The 14,088-nt window shown below is 39.1% G+C and overlaps 1 protein-coding gene across 9 annotated transcripts in view; it reads left to right on the plus strand.

The window, feature by feature from the left end:
* The window catches only part of LOC5569251 (disintegrin and metalloproteinase domain-containing protein 12), a 1,070,169-nt gene that overhangs the window by 651,978 nt on the left and 404,103 nt on the right, over positions 1-14,088 (plus strand). The window lies entirely within an intron of this gene.

Raw genomic sequence — 14,088 nt, forward strand, 5'->3', positions numbered from 1 at the left:
TATACGAGAGGCTCATGCATAATTTTTGGGTGAACTGAGTCAGAAAATCAATTCATAATGATTTTGGAAACCGTTGTGGTGTGAGGGCGTTTTTATTTCTGGAGGATGTCATGGTGCTAGTAATGATCAAACATAAAATTCAGTATTGGGGGCCCAGATAGCCGTAGCGGTAAACGCGTAGCTATTCAGCAAGACCAAGCTGAGGGTCGTGGGTTCGAATCCCACCGGTCGAGGATTTTTTCGGATTGGAAATTTTCTCGACATCCCAGGGCATAGAGTATATTCGTACCTGCCACACGATATACGCATGCAAAAATGGTCATTGGCATAGTAAGCTCTTAGTTAATAACTGTGGAAGTGCTCATAAGAACACTAAGCTGAGAAGCAGGCTTTGTCCCAGTTGGGACGTGACGCCAGAAAGAAGAAGAACGTTCAGTATCTCCAGGTGCTTTTTGAGCATTGCTTGAGCGCTTTCATTGTCTAGACATTACATATTACAATATGTGAGCAAGACTTCAACAAATAACGGGTCTCCGTATTTAAAAACTCTCAATGCTGTTGGAAAGTAACCAAGACAAAATTGCCAACCACCAACGTCCAAATGGGGAGCTGGATCCTATTCTTGGCACTTTCGATTCATTTCGGCAGTGAGGTTTAGTGGAAGCTACGGAGCTCATATTTGGCCACAATATGCGTCGTATTGAAGAGTTTCTTGATGCAAAGTTTCAGACAATTCGGCCGAGACTGCCAAAATGAATCATTGAAGTGCCCAAGTGACTCTGCACCCTATCTATAATCATTTGAAATGGAGAAAAGCAAACAAATAGACAGGATCTGTAAAATCTTCACCCAAACTGATGATTTGCCTTATACACTTTGCCATTGCGTATAGCCAGCATAATCGAAACCTTCACGAAGCCGTCGACCTTAACCTGGTTCTCTGATGAATATTTCTTTCGAAATTATTTCTTCCGACATACGCATGATGTAACCAGCCCACTGAAGTCTGCCGTATTTTATATGCTTAATAATATTCATTTCACTATACATATAATCATTAGAGTGGTTCAAAAAATCGTTTTTGCTCCACACCGCTCATTCGATTCTAGATCAAATTCTGAGTGTCCTCCCAAAATTTGAGCTCATTTGGATGAAAATTGAGACTGCACAAGCCCTTCAAAGTTTATATGGGAATTACTATGGGAAAAGCAAGCAATTCATTCAGTCGGTTATAGTGTTTCCCCATGTGCTCTTGGGGATTAGAGCTACGTTGATACTGTGAGATTCATTCATCAGCTACAACTTTGCCAAAAACCGTTTTTAAATCGGACGCCTCAGTAATTAGTTATTGATTTATATCCAGTCACAAATTCTTCGGCAGTGCTTATTTAATTTCTGAGCAGGCAACATTGCTGCACTTGGCGCGAAAGATAGCACAAATCATGGCTACTATGTTTTACTGCATATATCCAGTGATGCCTGCAGAACAGCCCAATAATTATAGCCAAAGTTTTACAACTCATTCAAAAATCAATAACTAACTACCGGGGCGTCCGATTTAAAAACGGTCTTCGGTAAAGTTGTAGCTGATGAATGTATCTCACAGTATCAACGTAGCTCTAATCCCCAAGAGCACATGGGAAAACACTATGGCCGATTAAATGAATTGCTTGCTTTTCCCATAGTAATTCCCATATAAACTTTAAAGGACTTGTGCAGTCTCAGTTTTTATCCAAATGAGCTCAAATTTTGGGAGGACACTCAAAATTTGATCTAGAATCGAATGAGCGGTGTGGAGCAAAAACGATTTTTTGAACCACTCTAATAATCATAGTTCAGATGTATTATCAGTGCTGGGAATGGTAATAGTAGTAGGCTTGAATTTCGCGAAAATCACGTGGCTCTCTCACTACAGTAGTTTAAAATCGTGAATCTCATCAAGTAGCCTATATTGGGTACATGAATCTCCCTAAATTAGTAGTGTCATTGAAGGCTCTAAATGCGGGAAATGCAGCGGGAAATAAAACATTTTTCTACAGTAATTTTGGGTTGCCCTTAGCAACTGGTGTTTTGCAATTTTCAAGGCTTTTTGCCTACAGCAGAATTTCAGATTTTTTCCCAACCCTGCCTATTATCCTCAGCATTTCTTGCTCGAAAATACCGGTTTGTCTATTTAAAGTCCACGTTTCGTACTCGTAGAAAGCCATCAAAAGTGTCAACATTTGACAAAAAATGCGAATTATGTTTCCGTTTACCTTATTCCAGACCGTTTGTAACAATCGAAACTTTGTGCACGAAGAAAACAATTCAGTCGGCATTCGCCACCCTCTCAATCAGGTACAGGGTAACTGGTATGACAGATTCATGCAGAATGTAGTTTTTCAAGCATCTTCTAGGACGATGTTGCGTCTGCGTTTCAAGCTCTGAATACACGGTTATGTAAAAATATCTTGCACATTAACCCTTGCAATTTACATTCAACAACTTTTTTTCAGACTATTAGAGGTAGACAACATCTAAGTGTAGATCTTCCGTCGAGGCAGAGCAAAAATCACCTTCGATCAATAGCTCTATCGGAAATCATGTTTGGTGATTGCTTGCGGTGCAGCTAAGTTGACGGTTAGCTTTAAACATTGAGCAAAACATTCCTCGAAACATCGCCCACATAAAAAAATATTGCTTGAGTCTGTACCGTACCAACCCAGTACTTTGATGGCTTCAACGATGCGTCACGCCATTGCCGGCGTGAATCTATTATAAAAGGCCGAAAGACAAAAGGTCGGAAGGACTAAAGGTCGAAGAACAAAAAATAAGGGACAAAAGGTTGAAATATTTTTTTCAAAGAAGGAAAAATTCTCACCAAGTAAATCATTTTCAACCTTTTGTCCTTTCGACCTTTTGTATTTCAACCTTTTGTCCATAAACCGCCGGGCGTATTGTTGAGCTCCACTTCGTCGATCTTGGGCGCTACAACCAGCGTATTCGAGATCTACCATGAAGTCGTCGACATCTACCTGGCTCTCTGTTGAATATTATTTTCGCAATACTTTTTCCGGCATTCACGTTAAGTGACCAGCCCACTGAAGTCTGCCGTATCTCACAGGCTTAATAATGTTCGCATCTTTATTCATTTGATACAAGTCACCATATTATCAACAGCACTTTACGCTCGAAAACACCGAAAGCTTTTCAGTTCGCCTCTTTCATCGTCCATGCTTCGTGCCCGTTGAGAGTAAACGGAAGAATCAATGTTTTATACAGGGTTATTTTTTTTTTTTTTTTTTTTTTTGATTGCACGTTTCGGTTTAGACGATCAAAAATTCAACGTAGAATTTTTCTAAAGGCAACCATAGAAGTTACCTGAGAGATTCCACCATGAGTTTCTTCAAAGATTCTCTCAGAAATCTTTCAAGAAAATCATAGGTGCTCAAAGAATGTATTCAATGATTTAATCCACAAAATTTCTCGTTTACAACAACTTCGAGATTTCAGCTATTATTTTCTTCAGGGTTTTCTAGAATTCCCTTCAAAATTATCGTTCAGATTTTAACCAGAGAATTCCACCTTGTTACAAACCATTTCAAAAAGATGATAACTGGTTTATTTTTCCAACTATTATTGATATAAAAATCGACTAGTTTAACCTTTCTACCAGCAGCTTCATTTTTAACCGCAAAAAAATCAAAACGTCATAATTTTTTTTGTTTCTTGATTTTTTGCATAGTTATCAAAAAACTGTGTCGATATTGATCATTTGTCATCTGGATCCAAATTTATTCCACAATTCCTTGAGGGACCGATGTGTAGCAATAACCAACGCAAATTTATCAGACTACATATATTTTTATCCTTTTCGGAACAACACATTGTGGAACAATGAAAGTGTTTTATGATAAAATGAAGCAATTTGGTGCAACCTTCTTTGAGTAATGAGAATTCAGGTTTCTGATACCACGCTGGCCAAATAAAGATCTTAAAACTTATCATTTCGTAATTTTCTGATATCTCCAAGAATACTTAACCGATTTCTCAGAGTAGCTTCTTATAACCTGGCAAAGAGTAGTTCACATTTTTATATTTGTAGATAAATGGACCAAAAACAAAATGGCCGCCACCCAGTAAACACACGATCGTATATGATGGGATATAAGAGTACAAATGTGGAGGCGATATACGTACATCTTGCATGCAGCCTTATGGCGCATGTACGTATATCGCCTCCACATTTGTACTATTATGCGCTATCGTATACGAGTTTGTGTTTACTGGGCAGAGACATTTTATATGGTGAATGTCGGGTAACATCGCAATACCTTCAAAACCAGACCAACAATGATTAATATCGAAGAATTTTTTGAGAACTTGTGAAAAAAATGTGCAAAAATATATTGAAAAAGCTATCACAACTTGAATAATAATTTTTCGGTAAAAATGAAGCTGCTGGTAGAAGTGTTAATAATATGGTCTGTAACATTCCAGATACAATTATAGGCCCCACACATTTAGGTAGAACCGTCTGAATTACAAAATTAAGCTGAGTTATCGAGAATGAATTTTGAATAGGTATTTAGAGCCGCACCCACCGCACCCACCGCACCCGCCGCACCCGCCGCACCCGCCGCACCCTCCTAGCTACTGTCCAAAAATGGCCGATAGTTCTAATGAACTGTAAGGTCGAATGGGTAACTAACAGAGTTAGATCAGTTAGGCCGAATGAATTTTCAGGTCAAATGGATAGTCAGTTTTTAGATCAGGATAATTTGCATAACCTAGAAGCCCGCTGTGATATATAACTAGAAAGAACAGTCTTTGATTAAAAGATGGAAAAAACACTGATGAATGCGTTAGCCATTTGAAATAGTAGTAAAATGGTCATTTTTTATTTCGGCCTAACGACCTTTTCGGCCTAACGGCATTCGGCCTAATGACCTTCGGCCTAACGACATTCGGCTCAACGGCGTTTGGCCTAATGACCTGCACCCGTTTAGAGCAGTGAATAAAGTTTTCATCTAAAGCTAAGTATGCTATTTCGCTCAAGAAAAGTAAAGAAATTTCTTGACCGAATGGGTTAAGGAATTTCCTACAGAGAGCACAATTTGAAATGACATTTCTTCTCAACTGCGTACTGCGATCAAAGAAATGTGATTTTCTTGACCATTTCTTGGAAGAATTTTTCCACGCATCGAAATAGGCGATTACTTTTCTTGTCAGTAGCAAACCAGCCTTAAACAGACGAAAAACCAGCAACAAAGCATGCGCGCTCACAACCGTTTATCCCAACTTTTGCGGATTGGGATACAATCAAAAGAAAAATTGTCATGACAATCACAGGAGGGAAGATTGTTGCAACCTTTTCAACTCGTGATTAACCAGTTACTGTAAACACTAAATCGAATTTGTTTTATGGATGCTGTTCTATAATGTGGCAATGTTTGCCAACATGGAAAATGTTCTCGAAAATTGCAATGCAAATCCTATAAAATCGCTACGCACACATTGAATGATCATAATCATGTTCTATTCAAGTGATTATCAACTGTTGTTGCGGAATAGATTTGTTGCAACAAGAATAGGAGAGGACAATGTCTTTGTTGCTGCGTGTTTGTTGACAATTGATTCAATGCTTCAGAGCGATTGTTCTATTTTTTTATTATTTTCAATTTTGCCATTTTTATATCGTATATGATATTTGTGGCTACGATGGCACATCATGCCTGAAAAGTCAATAAAATCTACATTATGAAAAATCATGGATCGTCATGGAATTGGAATAAGAAACTATCAACATGCATCATTGAATATGGCCGTAATTAACGTTAAGCGATCGTGTCTGTATACAACTCCCGTGATTTTTAAAACAGAATGGATGGATGGTATCTTCGGTAAAGTTGTGAAAGAGCTTAAGGGCAGTCTAATGGCAGGTTTTTAAATACCGTTTTGATTCATATTACGGACAGCTTCTTATTCCGGACACTCTACTTTATATGGGAAACATTTCACACGAAACGTTTCAATTTTTGCCGTTCAAAAGTTCAATTTTTCGAGGCCCGTTTCAATAAGCTATTTCCATAAATATCTATTCAAAATTATAATGCCCAACTGCCATAGACGTCTCTTTAGTGGTTGAACGATTTCAATTGATGATTTGACCTTTCTAACCATGATTTTCATGAGCTGTCCGGAATTCGAATCAATGTGTCCGGAATATGGGGCAAAAGTGAGGAAGCGTCCGGAATAAGAATCATCAAAAGGCCATACATTTCGATTTATTTTAAATTATTCAAGTAGCGGAAGCGTATTCTTTAGCCACCATTCGAAAGTTAAAGGTTTCCGGCACTCGATAACGTTGAGGAATCATACAGAATTATTTATTATGTATGCTCTATGCTGTGTTATACTTCCCTGAGGCCTTAGGTGTCCGTAATATGAATCAAAACGGTACAAATTTCTTACACTAGCCTTCGCTGTAAGCATAGAAGATTATTTTTTTAGCTGTTTTGCCAGGCATTACTACGCTCGTCCTATGCTACAATAAGCGTGGTGTCCAAATCATAGAATCCTGAACGATTGTATAATGGATCCTGAAAGTTAGTGTGGATTCTGAGATTTCAGAATGGGTTCTGGGATTCCAGTTTAAATCCTGGGACTCCATTGTGGATCCTAGGATTCCAGTGTAGATCCTGGAGTTAAAGTGTCAATGCTGGTATTTTAGTGTGGATTGTGAGATTCCAGTATGATTCTTGGGATTCCTAGAGTGTGAATCCTAGAATTCCAGTGCGGATACTGCTTTCGACAGAAATCCAAGGTTTTCAGTTGGATCCTTAGATTCTCTTGTATTCCAGCGAAAATTATTGGATTTCAGTGTGAATGCTCGAGGTCCAGTCTAAAACTTGTTATTCCAGTGTGTATCCTGGGATTTCAGTGTGGATGCTGAGTGTCGAATGTAGATCCTTAGATTTCAGTGTGGATACTGATACTAAAGTGTGGATTCTAGGATTTCAGTATGGATTCTGAAAATCTAGTGTGAACTCTTGGATTCCAGTGTTAATGTTGGGATTTCAGTAAGGATCCAGTGGTTCATGTGTGAATCTAGGTGTTACAGTAAGGCTCCTGGTATTCCAGTATGGATCCTAATATTGTAGCGTTGATCGTGTAATTCCAGTGTGGATCCTCACATTTCAGCGTGGGTTCTAGGTCCTGAAATTTATGTGTGGATTTTGGTACATCAGTGTGGATCTTAATATTTCAGTGGTGATCCAAGAATTTCAATATAAATACTAGTGAGGCATTGTGAATTCTGGAATTCCAGTGCGAATTCTGGGATTCCAGTGTCGATTCTGGGGTTGCAGTGTGGATTCAGATGAAACAGTATGGATTATGGTATTCCAGTGGGGATTTTAAAATAGTAGCGTAGATTATACGGTTTTTGTGTGGATCTCGAATTCCAGTTTTGATCCTGGCCTTCTAGTGTGGGTCCTGGGTTTGCAGTGAGGATACTAGGATTTCAGAGCGGACCCTTGAAATCTATTGTGGATGCTTGGTTTCCAGTGTGGATTCTGGGACTCCAGTGTGTATCCTATAACTCAAGTGTGGATCCAGGGACTCCAGTGTAGACCTTGGACTTCCAGTCCTTGGGTACTCCTGTGTGGATCTTGCGGTTTTAGTATGGATCCTGGGATTGTGACATAGGTCTTATGTTTCCAAGATCAATCCCGGGATTCCGGTGGGGATTCTAGTACATCCGGTATTGAGCCTAGGATTTCAGTGTGGATAATAGAACACTAGTGGGAATTTTGAGTTTTAGCGTAGATCCTTGAATTGCAGTGTCGAATATGGGTTTTCAGTGTGGATTCTGGGATTCAAAGTGGAAACTGGGATTCCAATGGGAATACTGGTATTTATATATGGATCCTAGGAGTTTAGTGTTTTTTTTTTTTTTTGTTTTATAGTAGGGTACAAAAAAGCTTCAAAAGCCAGGCCTGTTGTGTGTTGGCACGGTGTGGGACTCACGTTAGGCGTGCTTAACCACTAAAAAACTTTCCCTACTGCTCCTGTGCCTCGATCCCCCCCCCCGGAACTACATCCGGCAACTTCATCGGGGGAGTTTAGTGTGAATCCTGGGATTTGGTATGTTGTGTGTGGATCCAAAATTTCCAGTGTGGATTCTAAGATATAAGAGTGGATCCTGGGAATCAAATATTATTCCTGAGATTCCAGTGAGGATCCTGAGTTTCTAGTGTGAATTCTGGTATTTAATTGCTGACTCTGGGATTCCAGTGTAGATACTGTGGTTCCAGTTTGGATCATGGGATTTTAATGTAGATGTTGGGATTTCAGTATAGATCCTAATAATCTGGTAGAGATCCTGGAAATTCCGAATGGATGCTGGGATTCCAGTGTGAATGATGGGAATTCCGTGTGGATTCTGGGATTGCAATTCATTCGGCCTGGGGTCTAATGTCAGGATTAGGCCAGTGTCATTGTCAATCGAATTCCAGTGTGGATATTGGGATTCCAGAGTGAACTCTGGTGTTCCAGTTTGGATTTTGGGATTGTAACTTGGGTCGTGGAGTTCCAGTGTGTAACTTAAGGATCTTGAGATTCCAATTTGGACATTGGAATTGCAGTGTGCATCTTGGAATTTCAGTGTGGAGCTTGCAAATTAAGTGTGGATTCCGATGTGAATCCCGAGATTCCAGTGTGGACCATTAAAGTTCCGGTGTGGTTCCTTAAATCTCAGTGTAGCTAGTTTGATACTAGACGTTATTCCAGTGAGGATTATGGCATTAAAAAATTTCAAGCGTGAGTTATGATAAATTGAGTTTTTCACTACACTGATGGATCCTAGAATCCGGTGTTGTTATATTGTTTTTTTTTGACGAAGTTAACGAATATAACACATTAGGTTTTCCAGAAAAATTTCATCAAAGTCGATCGAACGATTGTGAAGTTACAGAATTTGTGCAATATCCTAACGCTCACGAGATGTCCAAAATGAAATCCCATAAGTCTTGAGGATATAACACTCCCGAACCTTATAGATGACCTAACTGTATTGAAATTATTCGTTGCATTTCACCGCACCGTTGGCTTTCCCGCACGCGATGGATAACATAAAATGCATACTTCAACTTTACTTAAGATTTTACCTAAATACCTGAAGAAAATATAATAGAAAAGCTCAGTTTTTAATTTAACTTGAGAATTGTTAAATTTACGCTTATATTGAGCTGTTCGGTATTCCAAACCGCATGGTTATTAAATTAATTAACTCATTAGGCATGGTAATCTTTACCGCGCGTAATGAGTTAATTAATTTGTAAATTGTTGCCAGTTATCAAACAACTTGAAATTCGTCATTTGAAATTGTATTACAGTGGAAGTTTAATTCTATCTTGCTGAACATTCTACACCCGATTCTGTTTTTGCACGGGGGATGCGTACCGTGCAAAAAAAGTTTTCAGTTCAAAATTTCAAAAACCGTGCAAAAAAAGTAACATCATTTCTCGACGTTTCATGCAAAAATAAGGTTTTGGCGGAAAAAAATGTATGGAAACTTTTTTTGCACGGCCGTGTAAAAAAAATCCGTGCAAAAACAGAATCGGGTGTATTTGTATATCTTGCTGTAATTTTGAGGTATTGAATTTTCGTTAATTTATTCTGAGCAGTTAGCAACACTACATGAATGTTTGTGCATGTGTGAAAATCTACTACTTTTAGAGTTATAAACTTTACAATGTACTTTTTTATTTTTTATGAAATTTGATTTTTATCTTGAAAGTTTTCCATAAATCAATTTGTTGTCACTCTTTGGCCCTCTTTCAAATGGTAGACCACGATTTTGGCTCATAGTGCTATGTCGGCCCTCTAGGCAAAAGAAATAAACATAAAAATTCTATCGATTTCAATTCAACATGAAACAGATTCCAACTGAAACCATTACAATAACATGACAACCTCGCTGACGACGACGACGATTCTCGAATTTGTCGTGGTTAAAGTGGATTTGGCCCTCTCTTATTCTTGGCAGCTATCTGCCACACAAGTGCCCGTCAGCAAACACACAGTTTCAATTGCATTGTAGCTGTAGCTGCTGCCTGCATACTCCGGGACAAGAAAGCACGCAAAACTTCCAAAGAGCCAAGCATAATCATAATCGTAAGAGTTTTTCGTTGCACGGGTCGTGAACTGTTGTTGGCTTAGGGGACCTTGTCGGCCCCACTCCTTGCACGGCAAGGCAGCCACTGTGTGTTTTAAGGGCGAATGTACCATTAGTGAAGAACCAAAAGGATAAACAGCTGAAATATGCTGATAAAATCACGAAATATGAAAAAATAATACAATATTCGCATCGCAAATCACAGTAAAATATCACATTATTAGGCTGATACAAATATTAATTTTCTTTTATGTCACCCCCCCCTTCAAAAATCCGAAAATTTTGAAGGGGAGAAAAAAAATATTCATCATTTTTTTGACATCAGTTAGGTTTTTTTAATTTTAAAAGTCGAAAACAGGTAAAATAATAATCCAGATGACGATTGAAAATAGTTTAACAACTATCGTTAAAAATAAAAATTCAAAAAAATATTTTTTTTTTCAATTTTTATTTTTTTGTTCCTTATTTATTTTTATCCCCCCCCTCGTACCTTCCAAGTGGTCTCGGACATAAAAGAAAATTAATATTTGTATCAGCCTTATTACGGAACATGACAAAAAATACCACCGCCACTATTGCAGCTTCCTCCACTAAGGGAGCATTTACCCTGCTCATGGTGCAACGGCACTGCTTAGCTTAGAGGATTTCAGCGGTTACGATTATGCATTGAATGTCAGCTTTGTGCTCCGTGTGCCCTAAAGGATCCGGAGGGTAAATGGTTCTTAACAACTTTGGTACCGTCGTTGCACACATACGTGTGAACGCAAGCAAACAAGCAGACGGATAATCTGGGGATGGCTTTAAGAAGGTGGTCTTACGTTTCGCTGTTGGTTTAAAAAGTATCTCTTGAATAGGGATAGTGTACCATGTCATCGAATGGCTAAGGATTTTTCGCTCATACGATAACAACAAAATGAACTGCAAGAGTTTTGTAATGGAATTCGCATAGAACGTTCAGTACCGTAAAAATACGATAATAATTTCATCTCAGATAATTCATTTATAAAAAAGCTTCTTGGATTTAAGTCTGGATATTCCGCCCCATAGTTTACAAGCAATACATCCAGGTACCAGTCTTGGGTAAACTTTTCATGTTCGAATAAATCCTCCAATTCACTGCCACGATAGTCAGTCGAACATGACTTTCTCTTCCGCTCGGGCAAGCATGACACGATGCACAGGTGTATGTTCAAGACAAGCTCAGCTGCAATTTTCCTGCACTAACAAAGGGACTCTCCTCCTTGCACACATTCTGAGACAAGTTTCACCAAAAGTTGAATATTCATGTCGCAAATGTTCGTCGTTTTTCCCCCCAAAAGCTCACGACTGTTCAAACAGAGAGTCTCTTTTCAAGCTAAGACTGCTAAGAACTTTTCATTCCGTTTATCACTTTGGTTTCATCCTCGAAAGGGCCCAAAGGCTCCCCAAGGAGATGGAGGGGCCTAACTAGTGTCACATTCATACATATGTGTGTGAAAACCGAAAACCAACCAGTCCGAAGAAATGGTGCCAAAATGGCAGAAAAACGTTTCCAAAGGAAACCTGCGGCCAAAGTTTTCTGCCGGCTGAAGAATCGAAATTTATGTCTCTTACCTGTTTCCTTTTTGGATGCTGGAGGTGTAGCTCACACCGCCTTTGCTCCCAATGAGCTATTGCCAAAAAGTTTCCCACAGTTCAGGAAGCGAACGCTTTGGAAGATGTTTTGTCAGAGGCAAACGAATAGCCACATCATCCTGTCCCGTTGGGAGAAGGGGATAACAATGAAGAGGAAAATGCTGGCTGACTATGTATAGTGTGATAACAAACGACCACTGAGGACGACCACGACCACGGCGACGACGACGACATGTAGACAACAGTAATGCCTTCTCGTGGAAATGTAAATCTTGAAAGTTCTGCCCTGATATGGCTGGTGAGAACATATTCTTCCCACATGAATCAGTTCTTACAACAATATTATGTAAATTATTGTTCATCCACTGATGTTTGCGGGTCCCGAGATGACAAAGAGAACTATCACTTCATCGGACACGTCATAGGGTTGAGAGATATCGGCTGGGTTGGTGGTGAAGTGTGTTCGGTGCTGGTTAGACGATGCGGGTATTAGAGTGACCAGAGGCTACTGGTCGGACTCGATTATCCGGTGACTCGATTATCCTGGACACGATTATCCGGAATTTTAGACTCGATTATCCGGAGTATGTTTTTTGATATTCTTGTTTTTCTGTTTTTATGCATATATTTGAGATAATTTGGTATTACAATTTGCATATGCATGGCTTAGCAGTTTTTGGACTTAGGTAAGGAAGGGGGTTTGAAAATAGTAATTTACGGAACAAGTTGCAGAATTATAATTTTTACAGCACGAGTCGTACATTTATCCTACGAGGCTTGCCGAGTAGTATAATTACGACGAGTGCTATAAAAATCGAGTTCTGCAACGAGTTACGTACAGCATTTTTCGAAATTTCGTAGAAGACCACTAGAGGGTATCAGAAATTATATCGGAATACATTCACTATTATTTTACAATTTCTGAAAAATTGTTGTGTAATGATTCATTACGCAACTCAAAACAGTTGCGTAATAAATCATTACAGTACTGGTTTCAGTTGTGTAATGACTATTTCCGCACTGCACACTTCAGTGCAAGAAAGTAAGCCGTTTAATGACGTATTGGCGTGATGAAGAACAGCCTATTACGAGGAAAAATTGCAAAAAGGTTTTTTTGTGTTTGCTGGTCAAAATTTGTATTTCTCCTCAAGACCCTCAATGTTCCTAAAAATAATGTTTGCAATTCCGTCTACTTTTAATCAAGAGAATGGACATCATAACACCCTACTGTTCCTACCGAAAAAACAGTGCTGAAAAGTGCTACTTTTCAGCATTAATATCAGTATCGAAAAGTAGAATTTTTCAATATTGTTTTGGGAGTTATCAAAATTACATCGGATTGCATCCATACGTCATATATTCAATTGTTCTTAATTTCTAAATGACTTAGTCAACTAGGTTCTGATTCAACATCCGTATGATGAACTGAGTTGAGGCAGATTCTAATTGTAGATTCAGATTTAGAATCAGAAGCTGTGAGGGATTTTGTGTTGAAATATGAGGTACCTATAGGATGCAGTACAATTCACTACAGGAAAGACAGGAGCTTTCGATTCGTCGAGTGAACGTAGAGGTAGTAGTTGAATTGGTCTCAATATGATCGGAACTTCATGTTCCTCACGGTTTGTGTTCGAAGAATTGACCTTGAGAAATAACTGTACAACACATAAGGATATTTCGTGCAGCGTCTTACCACGTCCGTTCACGAATTTAGAATATAAGTAGATCAGTTTTACTTCGGATGATGCATGAAAATTTGTGACTGTCATGTCCAAGATTTATTGAAGGGAGGTTCAGCAATCTAAGCAGTTAGTGGGTGCGAAGTGAGGTCAGCTGCAGGGGAAGTAAAAGTGACAGCTGGCGATCTGGTTAGCTGGCGGGTTTGTGTACTCTGTTCTGTTTCTATGGAATTGTTGGGGGTTATTTATTGCTAGTAACAGCAGTTGAGTGAAAATATTCTCGCGCGTCCATGAGCCTACTTGTCGCGGCGTGATTTTCACCAAAACAAAGTCACTAGCTGTTACTTGTTGTTTCAAAATGGCGGAAGGAAGAATCTGGCAGATTGGATTACCTCCCTTCTAAATACCTTGGTCATGTCTATGATCATAGAACTGCATCATGGCCTACCTGATTGAAAAATATTTTGGTTAATTCTACGGGTGGCGTGAGGTGACAATTGTCGGTGTCGTATAGCGAGGTGACAATTCTCGACTCGAGTGAAGTTACTCGCCGTACAAATCAAATGGAGAGTCACTTCACTCGAGTCGAGTATTGTCACCTCGCTATACGACACCGACAATTGTCACCTCACGCCA

This window comes from Aedes aegypti, chromosome 1 (genome assembly GCF_002204515.2).
Source record: "Aedes aegypti strain LVP_AGWG chromosome 1, AaegL5.0 Primary Assembly, whole genome shotgun sequence".
Classification (NCBI taxonomy): domain Eukaryota; kingdom Metazoa; phylum Arthropoda; class Insecta; order Diptera; family Culicidae; genus Aedes; species Aedes aegypti.